Source organism: Stegastes partitus, unplaced genomic scaffold, assembly GCF_000690725.1.
Source record: "Stegastes partitus isolate 25-593 unplaced genomic scaffold, Stegastes_partitus-1.0.2 Scaffold65, whole genome shotgun sequence".
In the NCBI taxonomy this organism is placed as follows: Eukaryota; Metazoa; Chordata; class Actinopteri; family Pomacentridae; genus Stegastes; species Stegastes partitus.
The window spans coordinates 763,671-790,637 of NW_007577796.1; the positions used below are offsets into that span (position 1 = coordinate 763,671).

A 26,967-nucleotide genomic window follows, 5' to 3' on the forward strand; every position below is an offset into this window, starting at 1 on the left:
AGAGTCAGTCACCAGCTTCTAAAGAGAAATGGAAGCCTTGGATAAAAGCTGCTCACCCCAAGATATATCTCAACAAAAAAAAAAAAAAAAAAAAAGGAGCAGACAGACTTAACACCAAATCATCCTGCTGTATACGACTCAGAAGCTTACCTAGCACTGACAACTGACAGGAGGAGTGCTACGCTGCATGTAGCTTATTAGCATTTGTGAATATCACTTTGCATGTGCCCCAAAACTTCTTAAACCTCTATCTGTACCTAACAGAGCAACAGCACCTCTTTTACAGCAGCAGTGATCTGACAAACATGGAATAAATAAAAACTAAATGCATACTTGTACATGTTTAGAGTGGGTATTCAAAGGCTTTGAGCTTCATTTTCATCACAATACTTTACAATGCTGCCATGTAAACCCTTTTGGTAATGCACACTTATGGGAAATATCAGCGTAATAGTAGAACTGATGCATATGCACATACACCAGGCAGTATTCAGAGTTAATGTTGCTTGCTGTGATATCAAGCTGCTGGAAACAAACATATTCCATTAGTCAGTCTGGGATATATGACAAGCCCTGATCACACAGCCAATCCCTAGTCCTGATTCCATTATCCATTCAATCGTGTGCACCCCCTGCCTCCTTTCCTCCCCTCCCATCAATGAAGCAATGGCAGGCATCGCTGCCACAGCTCTGCCCAGCTCCAATCTGCTCTCGCTTTCCCCATCTCTGTGTGAGCATATCTCAGCGAGGGGTATGACTTCTCTCAAAAGCTAGATGTGAGAAATGTATATATTTGTAAGTGCTAATACTAAGCGGCGCAGAATGTTGGGCCAGCACCAGACAGATGGTTCTGAGAGAGGCAGAAGATCAGAGAGATGCTCCCTCCCACCCTCTCTGTCCCAGTTCCTCTATTTCTCAGAGAGAAGGCACTATCACAGCGCTGCATGGCATCGAGCTTCAGTGTACAAAAGCGGCCTTAATTCCCCTGATGGTGGAATCAGCTCACTCTAACAAGGGTATCAAAGTACTTCATCAATGAGAGGATATTTAAATCTCTAATTCTCAAAAGCACTCCAAACTATGGGAGGAATACTATAGGGAGGGTTCTTGGGGTTTAGAAGGACAAATAGAGGCAGATAATGGAAAAACAGGCAGATAAAAAAACACAGAACAACAAAGACGAACAGAAATAGTTTTGAAGAAAGAGAGCCTTTCTCAGATTTGTAGAAGGGTTACTAATGACATGGAAATTCTCAAATGTGTCTGGTTTAAAGGCACAATTAGCCTTGCACAGTGTGTCCTTCATAAAGCACTGCCAAGGCAGATTAATTGATATGATCAAAGGCCAAGTGAGCTTAATTTATGAAACCAGAATTCTCAGGAGCAAAAGTTATGAAGTGTGAACAAAAGGATTGACCGACTCACTGTACTTGCACTGTCCGTGTGTACACGTAGGAGGGATTGTTTCATTTTCACAGGGGGGAGGGATTTCATGTCTTTATTTGGCATACATCTGTTAGACACTTGGCTCACTATGACACCTCAGAGGAGGCCAGGGTCAAATAGAGTGCAGAGCTTAACAGCTCTCACACACCATGGGAGGCAGGGCTACTCAGCAACTAAAACACAGACATACAAACAAATGGATCCATTTTCACGCTCACAGATGGACAAGAAGCCACACAGATAGATAAATTCAAAGTCTAGACACGCAGGAAAATCCCTCCTTTTTGACTCAATGAGATAGGCAGTTTGTGTGGGCTACATTAGCCATGCTTTCTAAAGTCTACATTAAATGGCTCAGACACATGTACAATAACAGATCGCCTTGCCCACTGCTTCTGTCTTTCACTATCTCTTTCTATCTAAAACTCACAAATGGAATTTGCTGCAATTCACCCACAGTGCAAAGAACTCAATCAGGGGCGAAGGCGCCATGGCAGGACTGCTTCCACGCAGAAAATATGTTTCTTGGCCGGGTGGAAAGAGAGGAAGGTTGTGCAGAAGCTGCAGATCGATTGGGATTCTCATTGTTCAGATGGGATATAAAACTCTCTTTGTGTGCTCGTGCTCTCCTGACCTTTATCGGGCCACTGAAGAAGGCAAACGCCACCAGGCCGACAGGGAAATGGAGTGTCTGTTTTGTTCTTAACACACTGTTCACAGATTGCAGAGCTGGCATGGTACGACGGACACAGACTGTCTGCCGACCTGGGCGCTCTCCGCCCTGCCCGACCTTGGTACAACTGCGCCAATGTGCCAGTGAGCGCTCCATAACACCCTGTCCTCGCCTTTTTTATAAAAAAAAAAAAAAAACCTCCCTGAGACAAGAGAGGATCGGGCTCGAGACACAGAGTTCATTAACAGATAAACAGCGGAAGGTGGGGAAAAAAAGAGAGCGAGAGATGGGAATAAACGAGGAAATGACAACGGACGGAAGATATGGAGAGAGGTTGGCAGCCGTCCATGAAAAGACAGCTGGCAGCGACATCCTTCACAAACCTGGCGACGCAAACGGCATGATGGAAGCAACCTCCAGAGACGAGGAGAAAGGGAGAGAGGAACGGAAAAAGGAGAGAGATGAGGGGGTTTTTGGAGGAGGGGGTTTGTGGCAGTAGATAACGTGGCTTTCGTCTCCAGACTCCCGTGCTAATTAACACAGTTCCACATACAAGGCCCCCTGCCTGCCTTGCCGCCTGGCCCCAATCTTGAGCGCCGACACAGAGGAACAGAGAGTGAGGGGATGTGTGAGCGTGTGAGAGGACGAGCTGGGGGAGTATGAGGGATGAAAAGGGATGAAAGGTGAGGCAAGGTCTGGTGGCCTTGTCTGAAGGTGAGTCGGCTCCCCCGCCAGTCTGCAGCCTGGTTCCTCTGGCGGAAAGGGGGGAGGGGGGGGATGAAGACGAATGACTTGGAGCGCGGGGATGCTGATCAACAGCCGAGTCGCTCACCGGCCATCTCCCTCCGTCGTTCACCACATCCAGAGGGAGCAAGTGAGAGAGAGAGAGACAGAGAGAAGCGAGGAGGCCAATGAGCCGGCACCGGTCCAGTCACAACACCACAGACACAAATCCTGGTTCTGTACCATTAGCTCCAGACTGTCATAAATCAGACAAAGCCAGCCAGCAGGACGAGAGAGAAGGCCAAACAGAGAAGTCAAGAAGCCACAGCCACACAGCACTGATCAGACAGCAAGGGGGGAACAAACAGCAACCTTTGGACAGAGGAGGCATTTATAACACCATAAGACAGGCTTCACACACATAATAGAAGAGCTGGACAGAGCAAGGCTGTGTATTGAACCTCAATGCTTTTTCACTTCTGACTGAAATGTGTCTGTGGCCCTGTTTACAGAAATGTTTATATAGCGAGAGTCACTGCCACTGAATGTTTTGTCAGTATTTTCAGTCTTAACTAGAAAACTCTCGCTATTTATTTTGAATTTTTTGTGCCCCATTTAGAAAATTTGAGTAAAAAAGATGGGGAGCAACATGCAACAGAGATCCCCACTTAGAACCAAACCAAGGACTTTGCGGTTCACGGTCAGTGCCTGAAACCACTTGGTTAACCTGAATTTTTCATCCTCTTATTGCTGCTTGTCTTAATACGACATAAAACACTGAAGCACTGAGAAGTTTTGAATATCTTGGCAAATGAAAAGGGAGTTTTGCATAACAGGTTTAATACTTAAGTACCGTATTGGCACAGGTCTCAATATGCCAACTTTAAGACGCTTTCGCCAAGTTACTTCACACACATAGACTGAAGCAGAAAGTCTCTGCTTTTCCTATAAAAGCTTGCACTAACATACATGATCCAGATTGTGCTGATGTTCGAAGACTAGATATTTAGTCACTAGGATTTTGTCACAGTAAATTGTGGTGCTCATTTAGAACATGTGGGTTAGTGTTTCCATTTGGTAATGCCATTACTGGAGCAAAAGCTTCATTAGCATTTCTGCATGTAATAACCTCGACAAGGGATTTCCTAACCCAGATTTCAACCACACCCAGCCCAGGCATGCTGCCTTGGCATGCGCCCTACTGGCAGATAAACAACACATCTGCCTCCCTGCACAGAAAGTTGTACATATATATTGTATGAACCACTGGAGAAAAATGGTTGTTGTGTTGTTGGCGCGTGTGGGAGACTAGTGTTTATTATAGCGTCTGTGCAAAAAGATTTGAATCCATGTAACACTGTGTGTAGGAAGCGAGGCTCCAGATTGGCAAAAAACTGGCAGCAGAGCAACTGTCGGTCTTGCAGCAAGTTCTGGCGAGTTTGTGCCAACCGTACCTCACACAGCAGTACACCATGGGGGGCTGAATACCTCTACACTTGAATCCAATTAATTTCATCTCCACGCGCCACACATTTCGACATGCTAGAAGCGTAAGCAGAAGTAGTGGAGGTCTGAAAGGCGGGAGGGAGGTGTGCGCTGAAGCAAGTGGGAATAACCAAGAAAGAGGAAGTGGAAGGATGGGCCAAGGTTGGGGAATCTTAGAATTCCCCGTATCTTTCATTGAGGTTCTGCACAGGGAGAAGAAAATGCAATTACACGTGCCCTCTCAGCCTTTTCAGGCAAGTATGGTGTGTAGAAGTGAGGGGGTAGTGGTGGGATTTGTGCCCTGTGGCGACCAGCACTCCCATTCTCTATGCTAATAGACGCTTGTTCTGCATTCTAACAGGCATTTGGTGGCACAGCTCTGAGTGGGGAGCAACAGAGGGTGAGTGCAGAGCGGGGTCTGTAAGGAGGAGGGGCGGGTCTGCCGCCTCGTGTCTCCGGAGATAGTGGGAATAATGAAAAACTCTGCTGGGACTTCAAAGCAAACGGCCGGTCATTTCCTGTGGTGATGGCTGATACGGGCCTACATGTTCAGGCAACAAGCACGCACACACTTAGTCACACATTCCTGCGAGCAAAACCCCGGCCAATGAACACCACTTCCTTTGATGGTATAGCAGAGCCAAGAAGATGGAGAAACAAGTCTTTGGACGCGGAATAAATTTGAAAAGTCTTTGTGTGATGGTGCCGGAACCATCTAAGTGCTTTAGCCAAAGGCCTGGGGTCAACACTTACGCAATGTGGGTGAAATGCCAGACACCAGCTGGTGATGTTAACCATTTTACAACACTTGCAGTGTTTTCAGATTTTAAACTGGCAGCAGGTGGCACTGAAATAAGCAAATAGTTGACATAGACATGTAAATATATTCTCACTTTTCACTATTTCAAGTTCAAAGCCATGTACATTTTCTTAGTGGATGTATTTACTTGTTGTAGCATGAAAAGCGCAGGTATAATTAGTTACGTTAATACATGTCATTTACAGTCCCAGCTGGTTGCTGGCTTGGCTTGGCATGGTTTACTATAGCCTCAAACAATGTTGTTGAACAGCTTGTGATTTATAGTGTACTAAACAAATAAGTGACATCCATCCAACAGGACCGTTTTTACTGAATGCTTAGTCAAGATCTTCAAGTCTGAACAGGGTACTTGACTATTTCAGAGTTATTTTGTCTCAATTAGATGATTGACACTACAGAGGTCATAGAAAATTAGGGTAAAAGGAAAAGCAGTTGAACAGCTTGTGATTTACGATGTACTAAAAAAACATGTTACATCCCTCCAGCAGGACTCTTTCTACACTCGTTAGTGGTAGTACTTTAGGTTGTGCATTTTGTGACATTCCTCTGGGGTTTCAGGTAATTAACATCGACTTGCAAATAAAAACAAGAATGCTCAAACTTGGCAAAGTGTCTTAAAATGCAAATGGTTGATGTGTGTATTCCTAATCTCAGGGTCAATACAGACCAACATGCACAGACATGTACAAGCAGCAGAGTGGCAATCTATGTGAAGGGAACAAGGCTTCTAGGTCTGCATGGTATTCAATCATAAACAAGTCAGCAGTAACATTTTCTCATTTCTTATCATACCATCTTGTTCTGTTATGAAAGCCAGTCTACCCTGCAGGCTTTTAGTGATTGCATGTATGTGTGCAAGTATGCATCCAGGAGTATATATATATGCATGTCTTTGTGTCTCATACACTAGTAGAATCAGCAACAGCCCACAATGTGAAACTGAGTGAAAGAACACACATCTGGTTCCATTCAAGATGCCTGGAATTCTTCGTCTGCTTGGTTCACATTACTTCCTGAGCCCCCATACTGGCTGCGCAGTACAACAGATAAACTATGCCACTCAACACAATGCCTTGCCTATTCAGCACGCAACTGGAAAGGTGTAGCTCGACAAGAGATAGAGGTGAGGCTGGGTTTACAGGAGAGTTCTCAGTGTAGATCAGCCTCAAGCAGGAGAAGCCTGAGAAGCCAGGTATGGTAATTTATGTCCTCTCCCCTGCTGGAAACCCTCCCCTACAGTAAGTCGAGCAAGAGTGGGTCCTAGGGGAAGGGCATGCGAGAGGCTCTGCTAGAAAGAACAGCACCTTAATATAATTCTAACCCCTCCCACTGATACCCACTGGGGAAAGCCCCACCAGCAGAGGGTCAGCTCTGTAGAGAACTGGACCAGACAGACAGAGGTACAAGGTCAGGAAACCAAGAACCTTGAGGGCAGCCAGTCATTAAGGCTGTACTGCAGCATAAGCAGACCTAAACCACATGAGAGAAAACTGGACAACAAATAGGTTTTCCTCCAACTAAAATGAGCCAAGTTCATTGTTATCTCATTGCAACAGCCAGAGACAGAGCAAGATGATTTTGATTCCAAAAGGAAACAACTATGCACCTTGGGACCTGTTCGTTCGACACAATGATCTACCTATAATTCCCAAACGTCACCTTTCCTTTACATTTCAAAAACGCCCCCCTTCCAATTCCCCCGCCTTATTCTCTTATCTCCTAGGTTTGACAGAGTGATGTCTTCAGCCAATATCACCTTGTCTACTGCGGTTCCCCAGGAGATGGAGTGCCAGTGATGTAGACGATTCAATCAGAGAGAAGTGAAAGAGCAGATCACAGACAATACGCCGCGGCCCCATTACCCCCAGTCCTCGGTTACCGCTAGCGACGCTTAGCTCGGGTCCCACCTAATGGGCCATAATATCATTTTACGCCATGTTCCAGCTCTTTATACTAGCTCTAAACATAACTCTGTCGCCAAGGCACAATAAAAACAGATATATTTCTTTATTACTCCTCACGAAGCATATCACCAGATCTGAGCACCCCTACAAAGGAAACTAATATCTACAGGAACCTGCTCTTTTCCTTGGCTCATTTAGAGCAGACGCACAGTTGTTATTACATTGAGCTGCACTCTGCCGGCCTCACCTCCCCATGCCGTTCACTCAGAGTGTAATGGATGTTTTATTATAATAAAATGAATACAATATCTGCACCATAAATAGCCTACTTAAAAAGCCATTTTCTCTGTCTTGCAATATGTTTGAATGTCCATCACGCCTCAAGCAATGAGGTGCCACATGTTTAATTCAGAGCCAATGCAATTTGTGTGTTGTGTGTAACTGTATAGATGAAAACAGCAACTCATCTACCCTTTGCTCTCCCTCGCTGCTCCCTTCCACTCACCCAATAATCACACTCGACACCTTCTTGCATAAAGTCATGGAAGTCTCCGGCAGGTTCATTACTTCGCATGATAGCAAGAAAAGGAAATGTCACCTGGGTGCTGCGGTTTTGAGGCTATTCACTTTCTTCAACTCATGGGGTAAATGCTGTGCTTGTAAGTCTTGAGCCAGATGAGCAGGATTTCACTTCAGCGAGGGCAAGTTATTACCCGCAACTAGGAATCATCCCCTACACAGGGCATACTGTGCCATTGTCCTCTACCCCTATATATCATCGGGTCTGACCAGCCCATTTACACCATGATGATCTGACAAGAGATGAGCGAACACTTGGGCATGAACATGTGTGTGTGTGTGTATGTGTGTGTGTGTGTGTGGGGCAAGGTAGAAGCAGGAGGGGAGTTGGGGAATCCAATCTCTCACACAGAGGAGCAGAGACAGGCGGGCAGATACGCTCCAAGCCCAGAATAACCCTGGCGGTATCCATGAATGAAATGACAGGATTACAGGGGTATTAGAAAACCTGCTGAGATGGTTGATAATGCTGTTTATGGTTGGGCGTCACACTGCTTCCAGGGAAAAAGTCAAACTGTTTGACTAATGAAAATATGGACGAGCTCCTCACATATTCACTGAGCAGAAAATTCAAGAACAGGGGTCTCCCTTTCCCTGAACGGCAATGGTTTGATGTCGGCCACTTGACAGGCATTAACACAAATATGTGAAGATTTACGTCGCCTGTATTATTGTCACAGAACCTCTTGAAATGGGGACAGTAAACATAAGCCCCACTATCCTGGTGTAAGAATGGGATTATTGTTGTGTCAACAAACCCCATAGATAATAGTAATTACTGCCCTAGCTGCAGCGCCATCAGACTGAGGCAACTTCGCTAGCTGACAGCTTGGTCCTAATTACCAAGAACCACCAATTACGGGCTCCATTTCATTATTTATATTGCACCGCACACCCAAATAAAAGAGACTTCAGTGACTCTGAGCAGTCACATCTCTGGCAGCTGCAGAGGAGCATCCAGAGGACCTGCTGAATCATTCTCTCATAGTATTTTTTTCCCTAACATATACCACTCAACCACCAATGCAAAGTAAAAATAGGAAACTGAAGCCAATATGGTGCTTCCTTTTTGTCAGCAACAGGAAGTAATTTAGCAGCAAAGGAAGCGCATTATTATCTCTTCTTTTCCCCGACTCGCTCCTGCTCGTTTATCTGCCAAAGGGGCTGCAGGATCAATTCGAAAACATCAGCCCTGGAGCCTTTTAACTACTCAAACAGTTTGTATGTTGTATCTACGTTCATATTTCATTCATTCCACTATGAAGTCTGTTTTTAAAAAAATAACTGACTCATCTGCCAGCAGTGTAAAAGATGCCATCAAAAAAATAATAGTAAAAAATATATGTAAAAACAAAATTCTTTATCGGGTGACTGTATTCAACCATGCGCGCGCACACACTGACTTTCACAGATGTTTCCCATCACCCTCTGCTGCCAAGCGGCGTCCAGTGATGAGTGAGAGGAGGGGAGCAGCGGCTCAGGGCGGGGGTGTGAAATTCTGCTATTCCTGCTCCAGTGAATTCTGCAGAAACTTGGCAGATCATTGTGGAGATTTGTATGTCTGTGGATTTGACATGAAACAGTTTGAGAGTCTCGTCTGGAATCTGTCTCTCAACGTGCCTTGCCTTAAAGTGGGCTTCGCTGTTCAGCTTATGTTCCCATAAAGCCTGACGGCCACATTTCTCAGCCCCCAAGGGTGCAGATGGGACGATTAACTCAGCAGACAGGTCTCATACCATCATCTGAGAGATAACCATTACAGTACCTTGTGGCTTCAAAAAAAAGAAAAAAAAAAAAAAACATGTCTCTGAGTAGAAGCCCATAATCCTCAAAACAGACGAACTAAACATAAAGCATCTGCATCATCTATACAGATTTCTGCAGCTGTACACCTTGTTGATTAACAAATGATGATTCAGTGCAAATTCAATGATTCGCAAAATGAGCTCAAACAGAGGCTCACGCTCAGCAAGCTATAAAGCATGTAAACTATCATGCTCCAAAAAAGACAAGCAGTCTTTAAAAAAAAAATAAAAAAGAAACACAAATAAGTATGTACAAAAGGAATCCTCCGTGGTGATCCAAAGCGCTTAGCATTTAGATGACAGCTGCACAGGGCAGGCCTTGTTTGCAGGGGCTGGAGTGGAGCAGTATATGTGGCCCGGAGGCCGGATCTGTTCCAACTGTGCCCTGGCAAGAAAACGTTCAGCCCAGTCAGCCTCGACAGCTTGGATATTCACAGGGGGCGATGGAAAACTGGAGGGCTGCAGAACCATGTAGGAGTTGGGGGAGCTTGCAATAGGAAGGGCAGGGGTGATGAGTCAAGAACAAGGTGTTTTATATTATTTTTGGTACCGCAAGGACGTGGCATTTGCCATGTTCGATGAGCAAAAACCAATCCTGTGCCGGCGGTGAGGGCCTTGTGTCTGCGTTGGCCTGCAGTGATTAAGTTTATCATCTGGCAGGTGTTTCTGGAGGGAGTAGCAGCATTTTTAAACCATATTTACACATTCTGAAGGTGTCAGAATGAAATACCTCGCATTCGTGATGATGAATTTTTAAAGCCCAAAAATTGAATGTACGTTTATCACCGTGGAGAAAACTAAACAGGAGTGATTCTCTGAGGCTCATAAGAAGAAAACACACAGCGGGACCATGAAGGTATTTGAACACATGCATTTTTCCCACCCTGACCTTACCATAGCAGTGGGCTTCAGATTACATGACACATTGTCATCTGACAAACTACTGTGACAATTTCAGAGTTTCAATAGATCACAGGCAGTAAAGTTAGGATCATCACTTTGATTTAGTGTGACAAATGAATTATTCACTCTCATCTCTGGGGATGCATACTTAAATTCTGAGTCATTTTGAATATCATAGAAAGGACTTTTGATGTTGGACAGCTCTCTCCTCGCTTGATTAACCTGAACCAACTTCAAAAGTGCCACAGTTTGGGTATCGCCATCAGCAATATTCTAAACAAATGTGGAGCTTTTTCAAAAAAACAATATTTTCTATGAGCGTTCTCTTTGAAATATTACGTGTCAAAGGTATTACCATCCATTAAATGGCCTTGTTTACCTGTTTTTGCTGAATACTTCAAAGAAACACAATTAAATTGGTAAACGAAAAGGAGTATCTCACATAAGAATGCGAGAGCAGCTAGCTGGCTGCGCTGATTAACATTCAAAGTATTTAAAAGTAATGCAGTAGATTAAAAGGTCAGTGTTGCACAAGGGAATAGAAAATCATAAACTCCACTCTCACTTTTGCAAAAGAAAAGACAAGCAATGTTTGTTTCATTTGTTTGTCCCAGTGCATCCAAATTCATTCAAGTAGCTCATTGCTCAGAGGTTGCACCAAGGCAAAGCCCCATGGTAGAAATGATTGACACCTCCTAATCCACATGGATACCAAAAAGCATGTCATTACCATGACATTTACACCATCTTCTGGGATGTGAGACAAAGTTTACGAGCAACAAAGGGATGTAAACAGAGAAAACTCTAAAAATAGGTAGTGTGAATGTATAATGTGCTGTATTTTGAGTCACAAGTGCAGCTTACGTACTTTGAGCAAAGGCATCTCTCCTCACAAGTTCTATTAATTCAGCAAAGCTAAAACAGCCACCCTAGCCTACATTTCAAACAAGCCATGCTGTGTTTATCTTTAACACCAGTAGGCAGACAGGCTGGCTGGCAGGCTACACTGAAGGAAATGTGAGGGAAAGTGGAGCACAAGAGTTATGACCTAAGCAAACAGCTGATTACGGCGAAGATGAGCGAGAAAAGGAGTCATCTGTCAAGCTAAGCACTCCACAGATGGACAAGTGTAACACCCTAGGAAACCAGCAAGTCCTGAGGCTTTGTGGCAGCTCTGGGATTTAAAGTACACCACGGAAACAGTTTAAGATGGAGTGATGAACAGTGGGTAAACCCAAATACATCATTTGCATTTACATGTTATTATTGCTCACCTTTTTCATTTATCTCATTGACTGAGTGAGTCATGGGGAATGTGGTTTCTCCACTCTTTAATGAAATGTGAACAGAAGAAGTTTTTACAACTGTCTGTATAAAAGTGTTACAGTAGCAGTTTCTTGCTGGGGATAATCATTTAATGAGCATCAGAGCTGATTTAATTACTCACATCCCATAATAAACAATCCTGAAAAAACCTACTGGTGTGCAAATAAAGTTTTGACAGAATGTAATTTATCCCAACTTGTAGGCTAAGACTTGACTTATAATTGGACCATTGTTTCTTGACATATAGAACACAGTGTTGACCATTTACTAGCCAGCTATGTTCCACTTCTATTAGCACAATAACAAAACAATGTTACTACTGGTGTACTGTGGCACTTGGGTGCAGAGCGCTGCCTGCATAGCTCCCAGGTGAGATGGTCAACTATCTGTTGGGTAGCAGAGCTATTGCCTCAATGCCTTCCCTCTGCTCTGCACACCCCATCTGCTCAGTCCTTTCCCTGGAGCTCACTACTGCTTCTTTACCTCTGCTCTTGCACTGACAGCCAAACAATTGGAGTCGGGACTGCCTTAACGAGTAGAAAGAGGAGGCTCGACTAATTAGAGACACCCCCGTGCCATCGCCTCGGTCAACAGCGTGATGCAGCTTGGCCAGAGCTGGGACTGTTGGCCCCATCGTGAGAGAAATAAGGGCTGGAAGTTGTTTTTTTCTGGAGGCTGGCCAATGGCGGACCATGGTAATTGCCCAAATCCCACTGTGGCAAGTGAGGACAAAGAGTGTGAGGGCAGCGTAAGCCAAGGAAAGTGAGAAAATGCTGGGACTAAGTGTGGGAATGAAAGTCTAGCAAAGAAAAAAATACAGAGAGAGAGAGGAAGAGGAGACAGACAGAAGTTTAGAAAAATGAGGTACAAAAGATAAATGTTTGTAAGACCATTACAAAAACTTGGTATGACATGCAAGACTGGCGATCCAGAAAATAGCCGGAGCCTGAGGACTCTTCTTTGCACAAAAATAGTACAAGAACAGAGAAAACTGGCCAAAGCACAGGGAGTGTAAGTGAAAATAAAATGACCTCGGGTGCTACTCACTAGGGAGAGGCCGGCAGAGGTGCAGCGAGCGTCTTGGCTGTTGGAGTAAAACAGAGTAGGGTGCAGCGGTGGCTGCACAGTGGGCGCTCACTGGACACTTCAATCACAGGCAGCCGGAGCCCCAGGCGAACTTGGCCAATTAGCCGCACACTGCCGCTGACCCCCAGCTTCATTAAGGGCCTGGGCTCTGGATAAGGGGAGAGAGGAGAGGAGGTGGAGAGGATTAGGGGGTGAGAGAGTAAACTGTCAGCACTGGCCAGGTTTGAGAAGACACACACACACATGCATTTGCACGGATACACATGCTAGAGGTGAAGCTCAAGGTTACAGATAAACACAAATCAACTGTGAGAGCGCCCCATGCCACACAAATACACACTGAGCGAAACCCACTCCCGAATTCCTGGGGGTTTACACCCGCAGCAAAGGTGGTGGTTAGGGGTTAGGAGTCGTAGAGGCCAGAGGGCATCGGCCTCCCCTCTCTCCTACAACGCTGCAATGACAGCAACAGGTGTGGTGGCCGGCAGACATGCAATTACCAGGCTGAGAATCTGCTCTTTGTGACAGAGACAACAGTAGATCAGAGGCAAGATCAGAGCTAGAGGGGGAGAGAAGAGGAGCGAAGTGGGAGGAGAAGTGAGAGACGAGGAGGAAAAGAGAAGGATACAGACTAGTGAAAGTCCCTGGAGGGGAGAAAGAGAGAGAGGCAGAGAGATTTCCAGTCGGCTCTTTTCATCGCAAATCCCTCACCAGCAGAGCGTAGAGCAAAAAAAAAAAAAAAACAGATCAAAAACTAACACATACAGTAGCTATGACACACCTGTTGTTGTGCAGTAGAAATACAAATTTACACACTTTGGTGGTCTGGAGAGACCTCACATACACGTGTGCACAGCACTGAGACAATGACGAAAACATCCCATTTCAAATCAGGCTGGGTGGGGCTGTTCCGGGTGCTTTGGGACAGGTTGCGCTCAATGAGCCCTGACAGCAAGACTGTTTGGTGTATGCGTGTGTGTTTGTCTGCATTACAAGTGTGTACGTCCACATGGGACCTCTGTTTGCATCAGCCTTGCAATGGAAACCTCAGCGGTGATCCAGGAGCGGGGGTTGCAGATTCATACACTCCCTTCTTCATTTTCTCTCTCTCCCTCTCCGATTACAGCCCTTCGATCAGACTAAAGTAATGTTTGTGAGCTTTGCCGCCAGTGTAGCAATAACTGCTGTCAGAAAGCCTGCATGCTTGGGTGGAGAGGAGATACTGGTCCTTTATTTAAAACAAGCCAAGGATAAAAGATCAATGGCCCAATTCAGGCCATGAATTGGAGGGAAAAATTCACAAACATAGTGGTAGATTATGAGAGGGAGATATATGTGTGCACGGGGGGGAGTGGAGAGCAAGGGGGCATCTAGCTCATCTGGGTGCTAGTGGCTTATTGATCGGTGGAGACACACAGCTCCAAGCCATTCATCACAGGCCACTCTCAGGCCCTTAGATAACTCCTATGATAGTGCCCTGCTGCTGAGCAGCTGCAACTGGCCACATCCATTATCCTTCAAAGTAAGCCCCCTAGCCTGGGAACAGGCATGGAGGGGCTGCTGGGTGACAGGCTGGAGGGAGGGCTGGAATGGAAATGGAAAAGACCAGGCCTGTGGTTAAGAGCCTGTGGCTGAGACTAGTGTATACAAAGGCAGGAGCTGGGGTTGAAGGGCCAGGATTTTATGAAAAATGGTGCTGTGACAGCCACAACAGACATGAGAAACTGTCTGTTTGCACCAGTAGGAGGGGAAAAAATGTGACGGCACTATTGTTTCCATTTCTTGGCCAAACAGCATTAGCAAAGCTGTTTTATAGCAGATAGCACACAAACCATCCAAGTGACAGGCAGCTCTGAAAACTGCTGAGTGGCTTCGTATGTATGTGTGTGTGAGGAGAAGTCCCAGATTGGGCAGGTGGGGATCAGCCATAATGAGCCATGCAGGGAGGAAAGAGAGGGAGTGAGGGCAAAAAAAAAAATAGAAGGGAGGAGGCCAAAGAGTGCGGGAGAAAGACAGAGTGAGAGTGATGGAGACGGGCTCAGAGCCAGAGACAAGGCCCCCAAAGAGCAATTACAGGAGCTCCAGAGAAGGTGTGGGCCCAGCCCCCAGGCATAGTTTCAAACAGCACAAAGCCCTGCCAGACATGTACTCACAAGGACACACAAGCATGCACACACACACACACACACTCAATAGCCTTAATCGAAGGAAAAATCCAGATCAGCACGAGGCAGAGAGGGACAAAATAGGAGGTGGTGAGTTAAAAGTCAAGATGAGAAGGAAGCAAACAGGAGGTGGGAGTATTTCTAAGCTGGGGTCATTTCAATCCAAAACATCACCATGTTATACTCCCCCACGTTTTTACTGCAACATTCTGTTCTGGTCGAAACCTGTTCCCTTAACAGCCTGGCCTGAAACAAAAGCTAAAACTCCAGGGCCGAGGTCAGTGTGCGCAAAACTTTCAAGTCGATTGTGCTCCGTGTGGTGAGTGCTAAACAACGCTGAAAAGTCTGGACAGCCTCGCACCATGGTGCCTGTCACAAATACGAGTCTGAAATAGTTTCTGAAGGCAACCGTTTCTGCCCCCCCCACCCCCACCCCACCTCTACCTCCACCTCCACCGCTTAAAGGAGAACGACAAGCCGGGTAGGAACAAGCATGAATGATGGGAGAAAAAGAAAGAGAGAGATGTGCAAACAGATAAGGGGGAGGGGAAATTAAATTAAGAGAAAAGTTCTCGCGCAACGGTATGCACCATTGATTTCCTATTCTCTTGGAAACATTTAATGAGCTTAAATAGGAGCCTCGTTTGACACTGCCACAGTGACTCGGAGGAGCCTCCCAGTGAGAGGAAATCGTTCAGCGGCTGTGACGGCTACCGGAGGGGGTGGAAGATGGAGAGAAGATGGGGGGGAGGGAATGAATGTTTTAATGCCAACGCAAGAGACGTGAGCAAGACAGATGTTGGATTATGCTCGGGAAATGGTCCATGGGTAGCTTTACTTGCCTAGTTCTCAATGAGGAGGAAAAAAAATGAGGGATGAAGGAGATTACTGCGAGAGAGGCAGATGTTGGAGGAGGCTAAAGGTGGTCTACATTCAACCGAGCTGCCTAGTTATGTAGGTGCTTACTCACAACAGGCACTCATTATAACCCAACAATGTCCAATCTGATTGACAGTTACTGCTCCACTGCGGCGTTTCACCTCATTACTTCTTGGATGACCTCCCCGCGTGGCATTCAACAGATGCAATTGCTCGGCGGCCATCTTGTTTTTCTACCCTGCCTCCTCTCTTTTCTCCCTCTATCGGCAGGAGAACTATTGTCACTTCAGAGAGCAAAGTCCAGAGGCGCTCCGCTGCTCTCTGTCGCTGATGAGGGCCCCACTGGGAACCATCGCCGCTTTATGAAGCTGTCTGGCAGAGTGAATGCACTCAGCGTCCCGCCACCTTTTGCAGGCAATCATGATAATAAGAGTGTGGAGTCGGGCATGGCTCTACACTGGCACCACAGGGGGGCTTCCCCTCACCAACTGCTGGGTTTGGTAGTGTGTGTGGGTATGTGTGTGTCCAAACTAACTGTAAAGAATCAGGGTAGACATATTACAAGTAAGCCAATACGAAAAAGAAAATGTGGACTTCGATATTTAAAAAAAAAAAAAAAAAAAACACATTTCAAGCACGGAAATTCTGGCAATGTATCATGATATATATTTACATCAATCCGAGAGTTATGTGATGAGTTTAAATTTGATAGACACAGTCAATTATATGGTCTACAGAGGCGTCCTTGTAAGGATTCCAATGGAAAAGTCTGATCGCCAGACACTTCAGCAATAAATTATGTAAGCAAAAAATTGATTGATTGCAAAAATGATCAAAAGCTGAATTATCTGTTGTAGCTCCAGTATGGATTTTTTGAGATACAGTTCAGTTCCAGAGTTTATGTTTGTGTAAATGCAAGAGGCAAAGTGAGATAAACCATGTTTTACATAAAATCAGAGGAAGCCTGTATGGGACGGTACTTGTGCAGAATATTAAACAGACTTCAAGACTGACTCCTAGCACAGACATGTGCTTATTAGCATGTAAACATGTTAAATCATATGGTGCATCTGCAATAGCTGCTGTTAAGTGGTTAAGCATAAATATTTCAGGTGCCTGTGTATGCTTTTAAGTCAAACATGTTTTCTGGTTTATAGCAGCTTGGCATTCCACCAGAGTCTGTTTCTTATATTAGCAGGACAGAGAAGAGTTCTTCAGTTCGTGACCCCATTTTTTATCCCCCAGCATTGGCTCAACTGCTGCGAGAGCAGCTGGTTTGTACCACCTCTGAGTATCTATCCAGACAGATGCATAGTAAGCAGCGCTGCAGCCAGTGTGGGTGTTTTGCACAACTGGCAGCAGTGCTGAGGCCATGTTTCGGTGGGCTTTCATGTGTGACTTGCAGCAAAAGTTGTGCTGAGGGAGATTTTTTTTATGAAAATGAGTCTTGGGCTGAAACAATCATGTGATCCTCTGGTGATTAATTACGGCAAAAGAAAACAACCTACACAAGTGTGCCCTGTTTCCTTCTGTGGAATTCCACATACAGTAGGCGTGCACTCCCACACATACATACCAAGTATAGGAAACTGAAAGTGACAGAAGCACAGGGGCAGCAACTTTGGAGAAGGCATGCTCTAGCGCCTAAGGCTATGTTCAGACTGAGAGCAAAAGTGACCCAAATCTGATTTTTTATTTTTTGCTCATATGTGACTAAGGTCTTTTCTTTTTTTTTCCCCTTTCTTTTTTCCAAACAGTGTGAACACCACAAATCACATGTAATCTGATTATTTCAGTTTGTCCATATGTGGTCCAAAATCTGGTACTGGTCTGAGTTTTTGCAATACAGCCTCAGCCTGAATAGTCATAACGGAATTGATGTAACTTTCACATCCTTCTAGATCAATATTCATCATAATTATGCACCGCTGAGAGTCTATTGGTGAATCGAAGGAATGTCAGACTTTGCAAAAACAGGTTTGACAACATACAGTAACCTGCTCCTCCTGCCAGCCTCCATGACCCAACTGCTACGTCCTTTTGTCAGGAGGAGGGGGTCACCTGAATTAGGCATTTTTGTGCGAGAGGCACGCAAGAGTATGGCAAGTATCCAGTGCCATAATTAAAAATTTGCCTCTCATCTACATTTTCATCATCGTCTGCTCACAGATTTGCTGGCTTCCACTGCACATCGTCTCATAAATGAAACGTTGACTTTAGGAGCCACCGTGTTTACTTTTTATTTAACAGCATGCTACATGTGACGTTTTTGTTATTCTGCTTTTCACTGTTTTTTTTTTCAACTTGTCTGCACTTTTACTCACTTAATTTTATTTCCTATTTTACTGTATACTTTATCGCTGACACGCCTTTATATGTCTCATCTTGTCTTTTTATGTCGTTCCAATCAGTTTTAATTATTCAATTATTCTATGAATCTGTGTGCACTTTATCCAACTTGTCTGTACCGCATTCATTTAAATTAATACATTAATTTATAAATACATTGATTTTTAATCAATTTATTGACTGAATTATTTTATAATTTAATTCTACAGACATGTTTTTCTTTATTTCATTTCTTCTACATTTGCCTGTAAAGCACTTTGAATAACCTCTGTGTATGATGAAATGCTATATAAATAAACGTGCTTACTTGCTGCCTCGTTGTTCTTTTGGAAATGCAGATCAGTTTCGGACTGCAGCCAGTTCACACTGAATATGATATTGGGCACATTTTAAAAAAAAAAATGTAAACAGTCAAATGAGCAAAATAAATAAAAGAAAAAGTGGTGTGAGCAATAAATCTAAACTGAGCACTAAGGCATGCAGTGTGAAGGTAGACTTTAAACTGCTTTCGAGTGTCCCCAGCTGTCATCTCCACCATCCTTGCTCAACATAGTGCCAGCAAGACACAATCTTTCACTGGGAACTGCCTGTGGTCTTCATCGGAATCCATAGGTCATCATCTATAGGACACTATGGACCATTCTCTAAATCATTTACACTGGCCTATATATAGCCTGTGGAGAAAAGGTCATTATTGAAACAGAAAGCTATATTTCATAATTGCACTACCACGCTTCTATCCCCTCAGTGAAATTGGCTCTCCAGAATATATTCTCTCTCACTCTTTTCCATCTCTCTTTATCTCTCTCTCTTGTCTGTTAGAGAGGGCGATTTTGACAGGCTGACTGTCTCTCCTGATGCAATAACCACCCTCCATTTGTATCTGAGGAGGGTGCATTAACTAGACAGCGTAATCAGGCCGCACAGGAAAGGCAGCAAGCCTCACCAACCGACTGCTTTTTACCACTCTAAGCTATAACAGCTTGCCATTAGGCCACAATTAGCACAGCTCACTCGGGGAAAAATAACCCCTCAAAAGACCTTTGGGCAGCAGAGCGGATGTGAGAAACAGGACTTTTGTCCAAGTCCATTGTTGCAATAAACACCCAGGAGAGATAATCTTATTTGATCATACTTGATGGTAAAGGCAGGAGTACTTTGAAGTAAAAGATTTTTTAAAAAACACCTTATAGTGCCATGGGACAATGACAGTATCCGACCTGATACTATTGACATGGTACAGTGAAAGATTTTCTGAGTGAGAGCTCGGACGGTAAAGGCTTATCGCCAGACACTTCAGACAGTGCATAAATCATCTAAAAAGGCAGCAGCCAAAAGTGGGAAAAAAACATTTGAAAGTGCTGCCTTATCATAAGTGCATTCGCTTTCCAAAACAGGGAGGTGAGTTTTGTTGAAGTACCCCTGTGGTGAAGGTGCACTCCAGGTGAACGTGTTCATCCAGCGGAGGATGCAGTCACACAAGTCTGCGAAAGCTAAGTTCAGCACGCACAAACCCATTCTCTCCCTTGGGGCTTTGGAACAATAAAAAGAAATGCGTGTCCCTGTGGTCATTTGTGGCGTGCTGGCAGTGGGCAGACACAGATAAGAGTTTGGATCGGTGGAGGCTGACATGCTGTGATTATCTCCCGCTGCTGGAATTGACCGTCCATCAATCCAGACGACCAAGAGGACTGGGGCCGGCCGACTCAATTGTTGACTGAGACAAGATTTTTATGATTCAATGACCTCGTGAAAAAATATGGAAAAAAAAAAAAAAAATGTGTCAAGTATTTCAAATGTGTTGTCACACCAGCACTCCTTTGCATTGTGATTCAGATTCACAAATACTCATCAAGTGCTGCCATCTCAGAGGTACAATCCCGAGCACATATGTTCTCACGCTAAGTCTCGACACACACTCAGAGACTACCACCTGACTTTCTGTGGCTCCCTCTCAAGTCCCAGTCTGCCTTTTTGGCTCTCTCACCACCTTTTCTCCTCACCTCAAGCTGCGCGTTCTGGACCTGAAACCAAGTCCATACACCGGACTGAGCCACAGGAGAGATGAGGGAAGGGATGGAGTCAGGAAAGAGAGAGCGTGTGTGTCAAGAAGCACATTCTTTCTGCTGAGCGCCATCTGGAAGTGGAAAGGTAGATAAACAATGACGTGAGCCGCATCCCATCTCCTTCCTAAAGCCCGAACAGACACACACTCGCCACAATGCATGAGCGCCACTGCCACCGATCCTGTGCTGCGTGCCAAGCATTGTCAGGGATTGGGTCTTATCAATCGTTGGCCAGATACTGAGCAGAAGCGTGAGGCAAACAAAGGGAAGGGGAGAGAACAAAAATGGAGAGGAGCTGCAGGCGACAATGAGAAACACAAATGAGTAGATGGCTGGGAGCCACCCGTCCACGCGGCCTGGACCGGCTCTATTTAATCTGGTCAAGTCTGCCCCAAAATCAAAGCAATTTCCCCCAGTGAGCTGACACAGGAAGGAATCAGACAGTCAATCCCACCCAAAAAGGAAGCTGCTGTGGAATTGAATGAGGCGATATGGGGCTACGCAGCATTGTGCTAGGAATGCAGACTATTACAGCTGGGAAACTCTGCTTTATTTAAAAAAGTCCATTTGCATTCACTCAACTTGCAAGAGGAGCTCGGGGGCAACGTTAGCTGTTGCTCCTACTGCTTTTGAATTCCTCACCATATTTCTTAGGCCCTTCTGGCATGCAATATATTACAGTAGTAGTAGAAATCTTTATTACCCCTTATGGGAAACTTGTCCTTGTAGAAAGTCAGAGATAATAACAAAAACAATATACATACAATACCAAAGCACATAAGTTGAAGAATGATGAAGAGCAGCAGCTGGAGAAGCAGCTGCAGGGATGTTTCCCTGCGGGTACTGCGACCCGTGGGACCACCCTGTCCTGAAAGAGTGCTTCGCTAGACCTGAGTAAGACTAGAGTGAGACATGCAAAGACCACAGTGGGGATGACATGAAGAAAGACGGCCAAAGTGAAGAGACTTTGACAGCTATCCCTCGGGCAGCGAGAGGAGCTGCACCTGTGTGCACCTCAGCTCTGCTCAGTTTAGTTTCTGTCCCCTTAGACTCCCCCGCCCACTCAAACACACACACACCTACACACACACACACACACACACACACACACAGCAGTCTCTTCAGCGCTGTTGGCACTGGCGGAACAACAGGAGGGAGGGATCAGGTGGCTGGGGCAAGTCGACAGAAAGAGGGGAACAGGGAGGGGGCTGACAAATGAGTCTCGTCAGGTAACATTCACAGATGTGAAGGGATGGAGGGGAAGAAGAGGTAGAAGGCAGGTTAAAGGAGGGGAGGGTGTCTGTCAGCTCATATCGGTTCATCAGCGAAAATCTCCTGCCCTCATTAGAAACCACTGCAGTCAGGAAAGGGAAAGACAGACGAGAGGGTCTGTTTGCTCACCGAGGACCGCTTACTGATTCTGACTGAGGAGACAACGAAACACAGCCCGAGTGTGAGACGCGTTTCACTACGACGGCTCTGATCAAAAAGAGCAGAGGAAGAACCCTGGAAGAACTCAAGGGCCTAGAAATTTGGGTCAGACACATGACATATTAATATAATGACTGGCAAGAAAAGAAGTGTGAGACGAGAGGAAAGGGGAAACTAAATGAAAAAGAGGACTGAAAGAGAGCCAAGATATTCGCAGCAGAGATAATTTGCGCCTCGACATGACCCAGCATGCAGGGAAAAAAAACGAGGAACTTCTTTGCAACCACTTTCAGAAAATAAAAAGAACATAATCACTTTAAAGTGATTTTGGTCGAATGAATGCACGATCCTTCAGCTGTATTCAGACCTTGATAAATACCCACTGTCTAGGCTGTTATTAAACACCAGAGAGACTGGTTGGTCCCCGTGCCAGCCAAAACTAATTAAAGCCAGGCAGATGTGTCTGGACAGCGGTGTACCACACACTCACAATGTTACGCACGTGCTTACTTGTGTGCATGCTTGCACTCACACAGACACACACCAGCTCTAAATGGGCTGTTAACCATGTCCGCTGTGTAATCAGTGCCGGCTGATGAGCCGTCACCAAGTTAACTAGACCAGGTGAACACAAAACAACAGCATCTCAGCTTTGGTTTCTAACTTCGGAGTGTTTGGCTTCGGAAACTTTTTGTCAGCCAGCGGCCAGTGAGAGAAAAACGCCTTTCCCCCTGGTGCCTTATTATCCTCACCAACACCAGGCAACACGTTTCGTTTCTGTATTCCCCACCTTCACTGCTGCAGGTGATGATGAGAGTCAGAGCTAACAGCAACCAATTAATCTTTCATGGTGCACGTGTTCTTGCTTTTGTTAGGTCTGCTTCGTGAGTTGTATGAGACTGCAGCTGTACAATAGAGGGGCTGGTGACGCTTTCATCCTCCTCCTCTTCCTCCTCTCCACTTTTCATTCTCATACTTTGTGAGCAAACAGCTGGGCTTTTTTTTTTCCTCTTTTTTTTTTTCCTCTTTTTGCAAAAGCTATCATTACAGCAGCCTACAGGCATGAGAGCTGCACTCCAAATTGCTGATGGAAGCCCAGCTAGCCGAGTCAGAGCTAAAGATGAGATTGCATTGGGAGTGTGTGTTGGGGTGTCGGGTGAGGAGGGGGGGGTGGCGGGGTGTGATGGGGTGGGCTGGAGCTATTAGATGATAAACACACAGAGTCACACACTCGTGCACACATACACGTACAGAAGCGCCTGACATGAAACAATGCGAGCACCTGTGTTTTATCTTCATTTAGGCTGTCGGCCTCATCCCCACGTAATCAAACCCATCTCAGGTCACATACACACACCAGTGGCTCTCTCGCAGTCTCTCAAAGACACACACACACACACACACACACACACAGTAGTGACTAATCACCCATCTGGAGCAGCCATTCCCAAGTCTGTTTGACAAAGTGCCCATGCCCACAAATATAGGCTAATGCCCTTCTCAACAAAAGGCTTAGGCTGCATTACAACCAAACAGACAGGTTCGGGGAGGGGGAGGGGTGGCTTATGACCTGGCTCAGACAAGCATGGACAGGGGAGGAAGCAAGTGACATCACAGATAAGGGTGATGCACTTAGGCTAGCTGCTAGTGGCTACGTGGAGCTGACAAGTCAGTACGTGCGCTTGATTTCAATAGCAGCTCCCAGAGTCAAGGGCAGAGAGAGGGCACAGTCAAAACAGTAGGAAAAAAGCCATTTCAGGGTGACTAGGCTAGTTCGTGAAGTGAAAAATCCAGTGTGGCTTACCCACAGGGCTTTGCCGAAACCCCTCTCGCTGCTAAATATTAGCATGTTAGCAGTGGCAGGGGCTAGCCATCCTCTCTCGGAGCACTCCGTGGGTTAGGGCTTATCCTCCAAATGCCTAAACCACTGCGGAAAGCTGTTTCCCCAGCAGAAGCGGGCTGCTGGCTGGCATGATCCAGGTAAGTCTCCTACTTGTGTGAGGGGCCTGATGCAACCAAAGCCAGGTTCAGAATGTGGGATAAGGTTGGATCAGAGCCAGGAGCCATTAGCAAGCAGTGTGTCTGACACAACGGGCAGAACACGACATTTTCAAAAGGCGTAGAAGGACTTGAACAGAGCTGTGGTGAGGAGTGCGAGGCAGCTGTTTCATTCAGGCCTTCTGATAACAACCCCCCCTGTCCAGATTGGCTACTGCAAACGGGGCACGGGACTGTAAGGCAGCACGAATACAAATCACTTCTTTGATAGTCTACACTGAGCTAAGCAAAAACTAGTGAACTGGCATTCTCTCATTCATTTCTTAGCTGATCAAGCCTCTTGTGGTTCAATGTGGGCTGCTAGAAAGAATTTTAATGTACTTGCATGCATTTAGATTAATGTGCATCCTTACAAAAGAGAACATGACAGCATGGTTAATAAGCAGAAAACACTTTAGCTATCAGGAAGAGCCAGCAGTATGAACAGACAAAGATCTAGCTAATGGCCCCAGCCATATCATTTACTATACTGCCCCAAGCCAAATGCAGGATCACACATTGGCTCTGCAGACAGGAAAGAAGGGACAGTTTCATTACTCAAGATAACATCCAAAGAATACTTTCTTCAGGATGAGTTTTTGCCTTGATCCCCCATTGTGAATAAGCACACAATTAGCACATCAGTTATGTGTGAGCAATGAAAACTCAGGTTATTCGATCCTCTTTTGCTGCTTAGCGCTTGGATATAACTACCAAACAAAGCTTATGAGCAGTGTTACTAACAGATGGAGGCACAGGCACTTAACCCCAAAAGCACAGGCCTTTCATTCTGTTTTGGGTTTTGCGGGGGGGATAAAAAATTGTTGGCAATGCTACTCTCATTTCAATTATAAATCAGTGGAACAAACAAGTGATTTAAAAATACTGGTGAGAAACCATCTGGCTTTTGAGTGTTGCTTGATCTTAACAATCCGTCACAGATTCAAGTAGACTGTGCTCTGCTGGCCCACCTATCACACACTGACCATTGCAATCACCAAAAACAACAAGCCTTTACATCTGTGACTGTGGCTCAGTCCCATTAAAAACCCATCACACCCACTACAGCCATGCTACGCTTACTGCGCACAAAACCCATTGCTATAATTGGTTCCACTGCACCCTTTACCCACTCTGGATGGGCCAAGCGGCAAATGCAAACTACTCTGCACTAACAGAAAAGAACCATACCCTAGTCATGTCTCAGACACAATCAAGCATGACAAATTATTTCCAAACACGGGGAAGAAGTGAAAACATAAGGATTGTTTCAATCAGACAAGAAAGAAATAAGGGATAAAACAGAAAAGAGAAGAAGATGAAGTGAAACCAAACATTGTTCATCGCCTGCTATGGGAAGCTATGGGTGATGACAGTGTGACTGCGGGCTGATGGCATGCCTCCAGATGAGAACACACACACTCCATCACACCACACAAACAGACAGAGAGGTGCGGTTGTAAAGCAGATCTGTTGTTTCACGGAGAGGGCCACAACCATATTATTATCCCAGCCAGGGAAAAAGAGGAACCCGGGAGCCTGGTATTCACCGATTCACGGGACAGTCGAGAGCATGTGTTTGTGTGAGGATGTTTGACAATGAGAGGAAGACAAACAGAAAGCAAGGAAGAAAGAAAAAAAAAAAAGTTGGACTGTGATCATGTATGGAAGTGTGACTGAATAAAGTATGTATGCATGGAGGTGATTGTGTTCCATCAAGACAGAGCGGTAGTTTGAACGAGCATCGTAGAGATGTTTGTCATACCAGAGCACGGAGCGTGTCTGGACTGGGATGAGACTGAGAGAAAATGCTAGCGGGCCCCTAAGGCTCTCTGAATAAAAACACACAGCCTTCTCCCTTAAACAGAACACACTCAGGACAGACTCACTGACTCTCACAAACTCGTGCTTTCAGCGAAGGGGGAGCTTAAAACCACCCATTAGTATATAAAACAAAAAAAAACCAAACACAAATGAGAGTAGAGGGCAGGACTGGAAGTGATTTATGAAAAAAAAATGTGATTTATACGTAAAAAGTAACTAATTATTGCCAGCAAGAGACAATAGAAACTCACAATCAGTCATAATTGTTTCTTGGTGTGACATGACTCCAGATAAAGGAAAACTATAATTGATATTCTGAACTGACTTTTGTTAATTAAAGCACTGATTAGTCTGCTAAACAGACATCGACAACCAGAGGCGCAGCACTGCCCTTTAGAAAAGGCACTTGCACAGCGTTAAACTGAATTCCTTTGAGGCCTTCATTTTTGGCAGCATACTGTTGTCCAGGGATCAGGACATCCATTGATATGTAAACAAACACGAAAAATGGAAGGGGAGGTTTTCATACGAGACAATCCCCAAACCGAGCACTTTTATTTGCTTTCTCCAATAAATGTCAAGCTTTATTAATTGATTGAGCCTGAGAGGGACAGAGACTGGGAAGGGAGAGGCGGTGGAAGCTATACCACAGAGTGTGCATTGTGATTTGATTTCACTCCGCTCTCGGGGGAAATTGATGCAAAACTTTACAAATTACATCGAGACATCGCCTATATATACATAAACCCTCAACTCTGATAAACTCTGTATAGCAACAAAAAATCAACCTCAGAACTGATCCCAAGCCGTATGTAGGAAGAGTTTAGAGTTGAAGGGTTGGTGGATTAGAAAGGCTGGACACTGAACAAAAGGGGCTTACTGAGAGCCGGTTCTGGGCATATAGGGGAGGCGGCTGAGGACAGCACACTTAATGGAAGTGACAGTCAGCAGATACGCGCCAGTCCCCTCCATCCACAATCGCTCCCGCCACCTCCTCTGGCGGCCCAGAAAAGAAAAGGAAAATAAGAAAAAAAAAAAAAAGCACACCCTTTCCCCCCCATCTACTGATTACATACAATACACCCAACTATACCGGGAGAGAGGAAGGGGAGGTGGAGCGGTGGGGGGAGTGAATGGACAGGGAGTGCTGCCAGGGCCTACTTTTAGATAGCGTGGTTATCAGCGAGAGGAGAGAGAGAGAGAAACAAAGAGGAAGTTTACTGGCGTTGTTTTATCTGGAAGGGCATTAAACTGAGAGGCACACAGGGGACGGGACAGCGAGAGTAAAGAGAAAGACCATTCAGAGGGAAAAGGGAGAAACTGTCCAAAGTCAGGCAACCTTCAGATGTGCCCTGTCTCTCTAACTCACAGTTACCCACACACACACTTTGCCCTTGGCTCAAAGTCAGCCCCGGTTCATGGTCGCTGACTTTGATAGGAGTCCGGGCCCTGGAACGAGTTGCTAA

The 26,967-nt window shown here is 45.3% G+C and overlaps 1 protein-coding gene across 1 annotated transcript in view; it reads right to left on the reverse strand.

Annotated features, from left to right (window-relative positions):
• Window positions 1-26,967, reverse strand: part of plxnb2b (plexin b2b) — a 123,370-nt gene that overhangs the window by 85,950 nt on the left and 10,453 nt on the right. The window contains exon 2 of the mRNA XM_008276119.1: window positions 12,712-12,898. The gene's annotated coding sequence lies outside the window, so the exon portion shown is untranslated. The remainder of the gene's footprint in view (window positions 1-12,711; window positions 12,899-26,967) is intronic.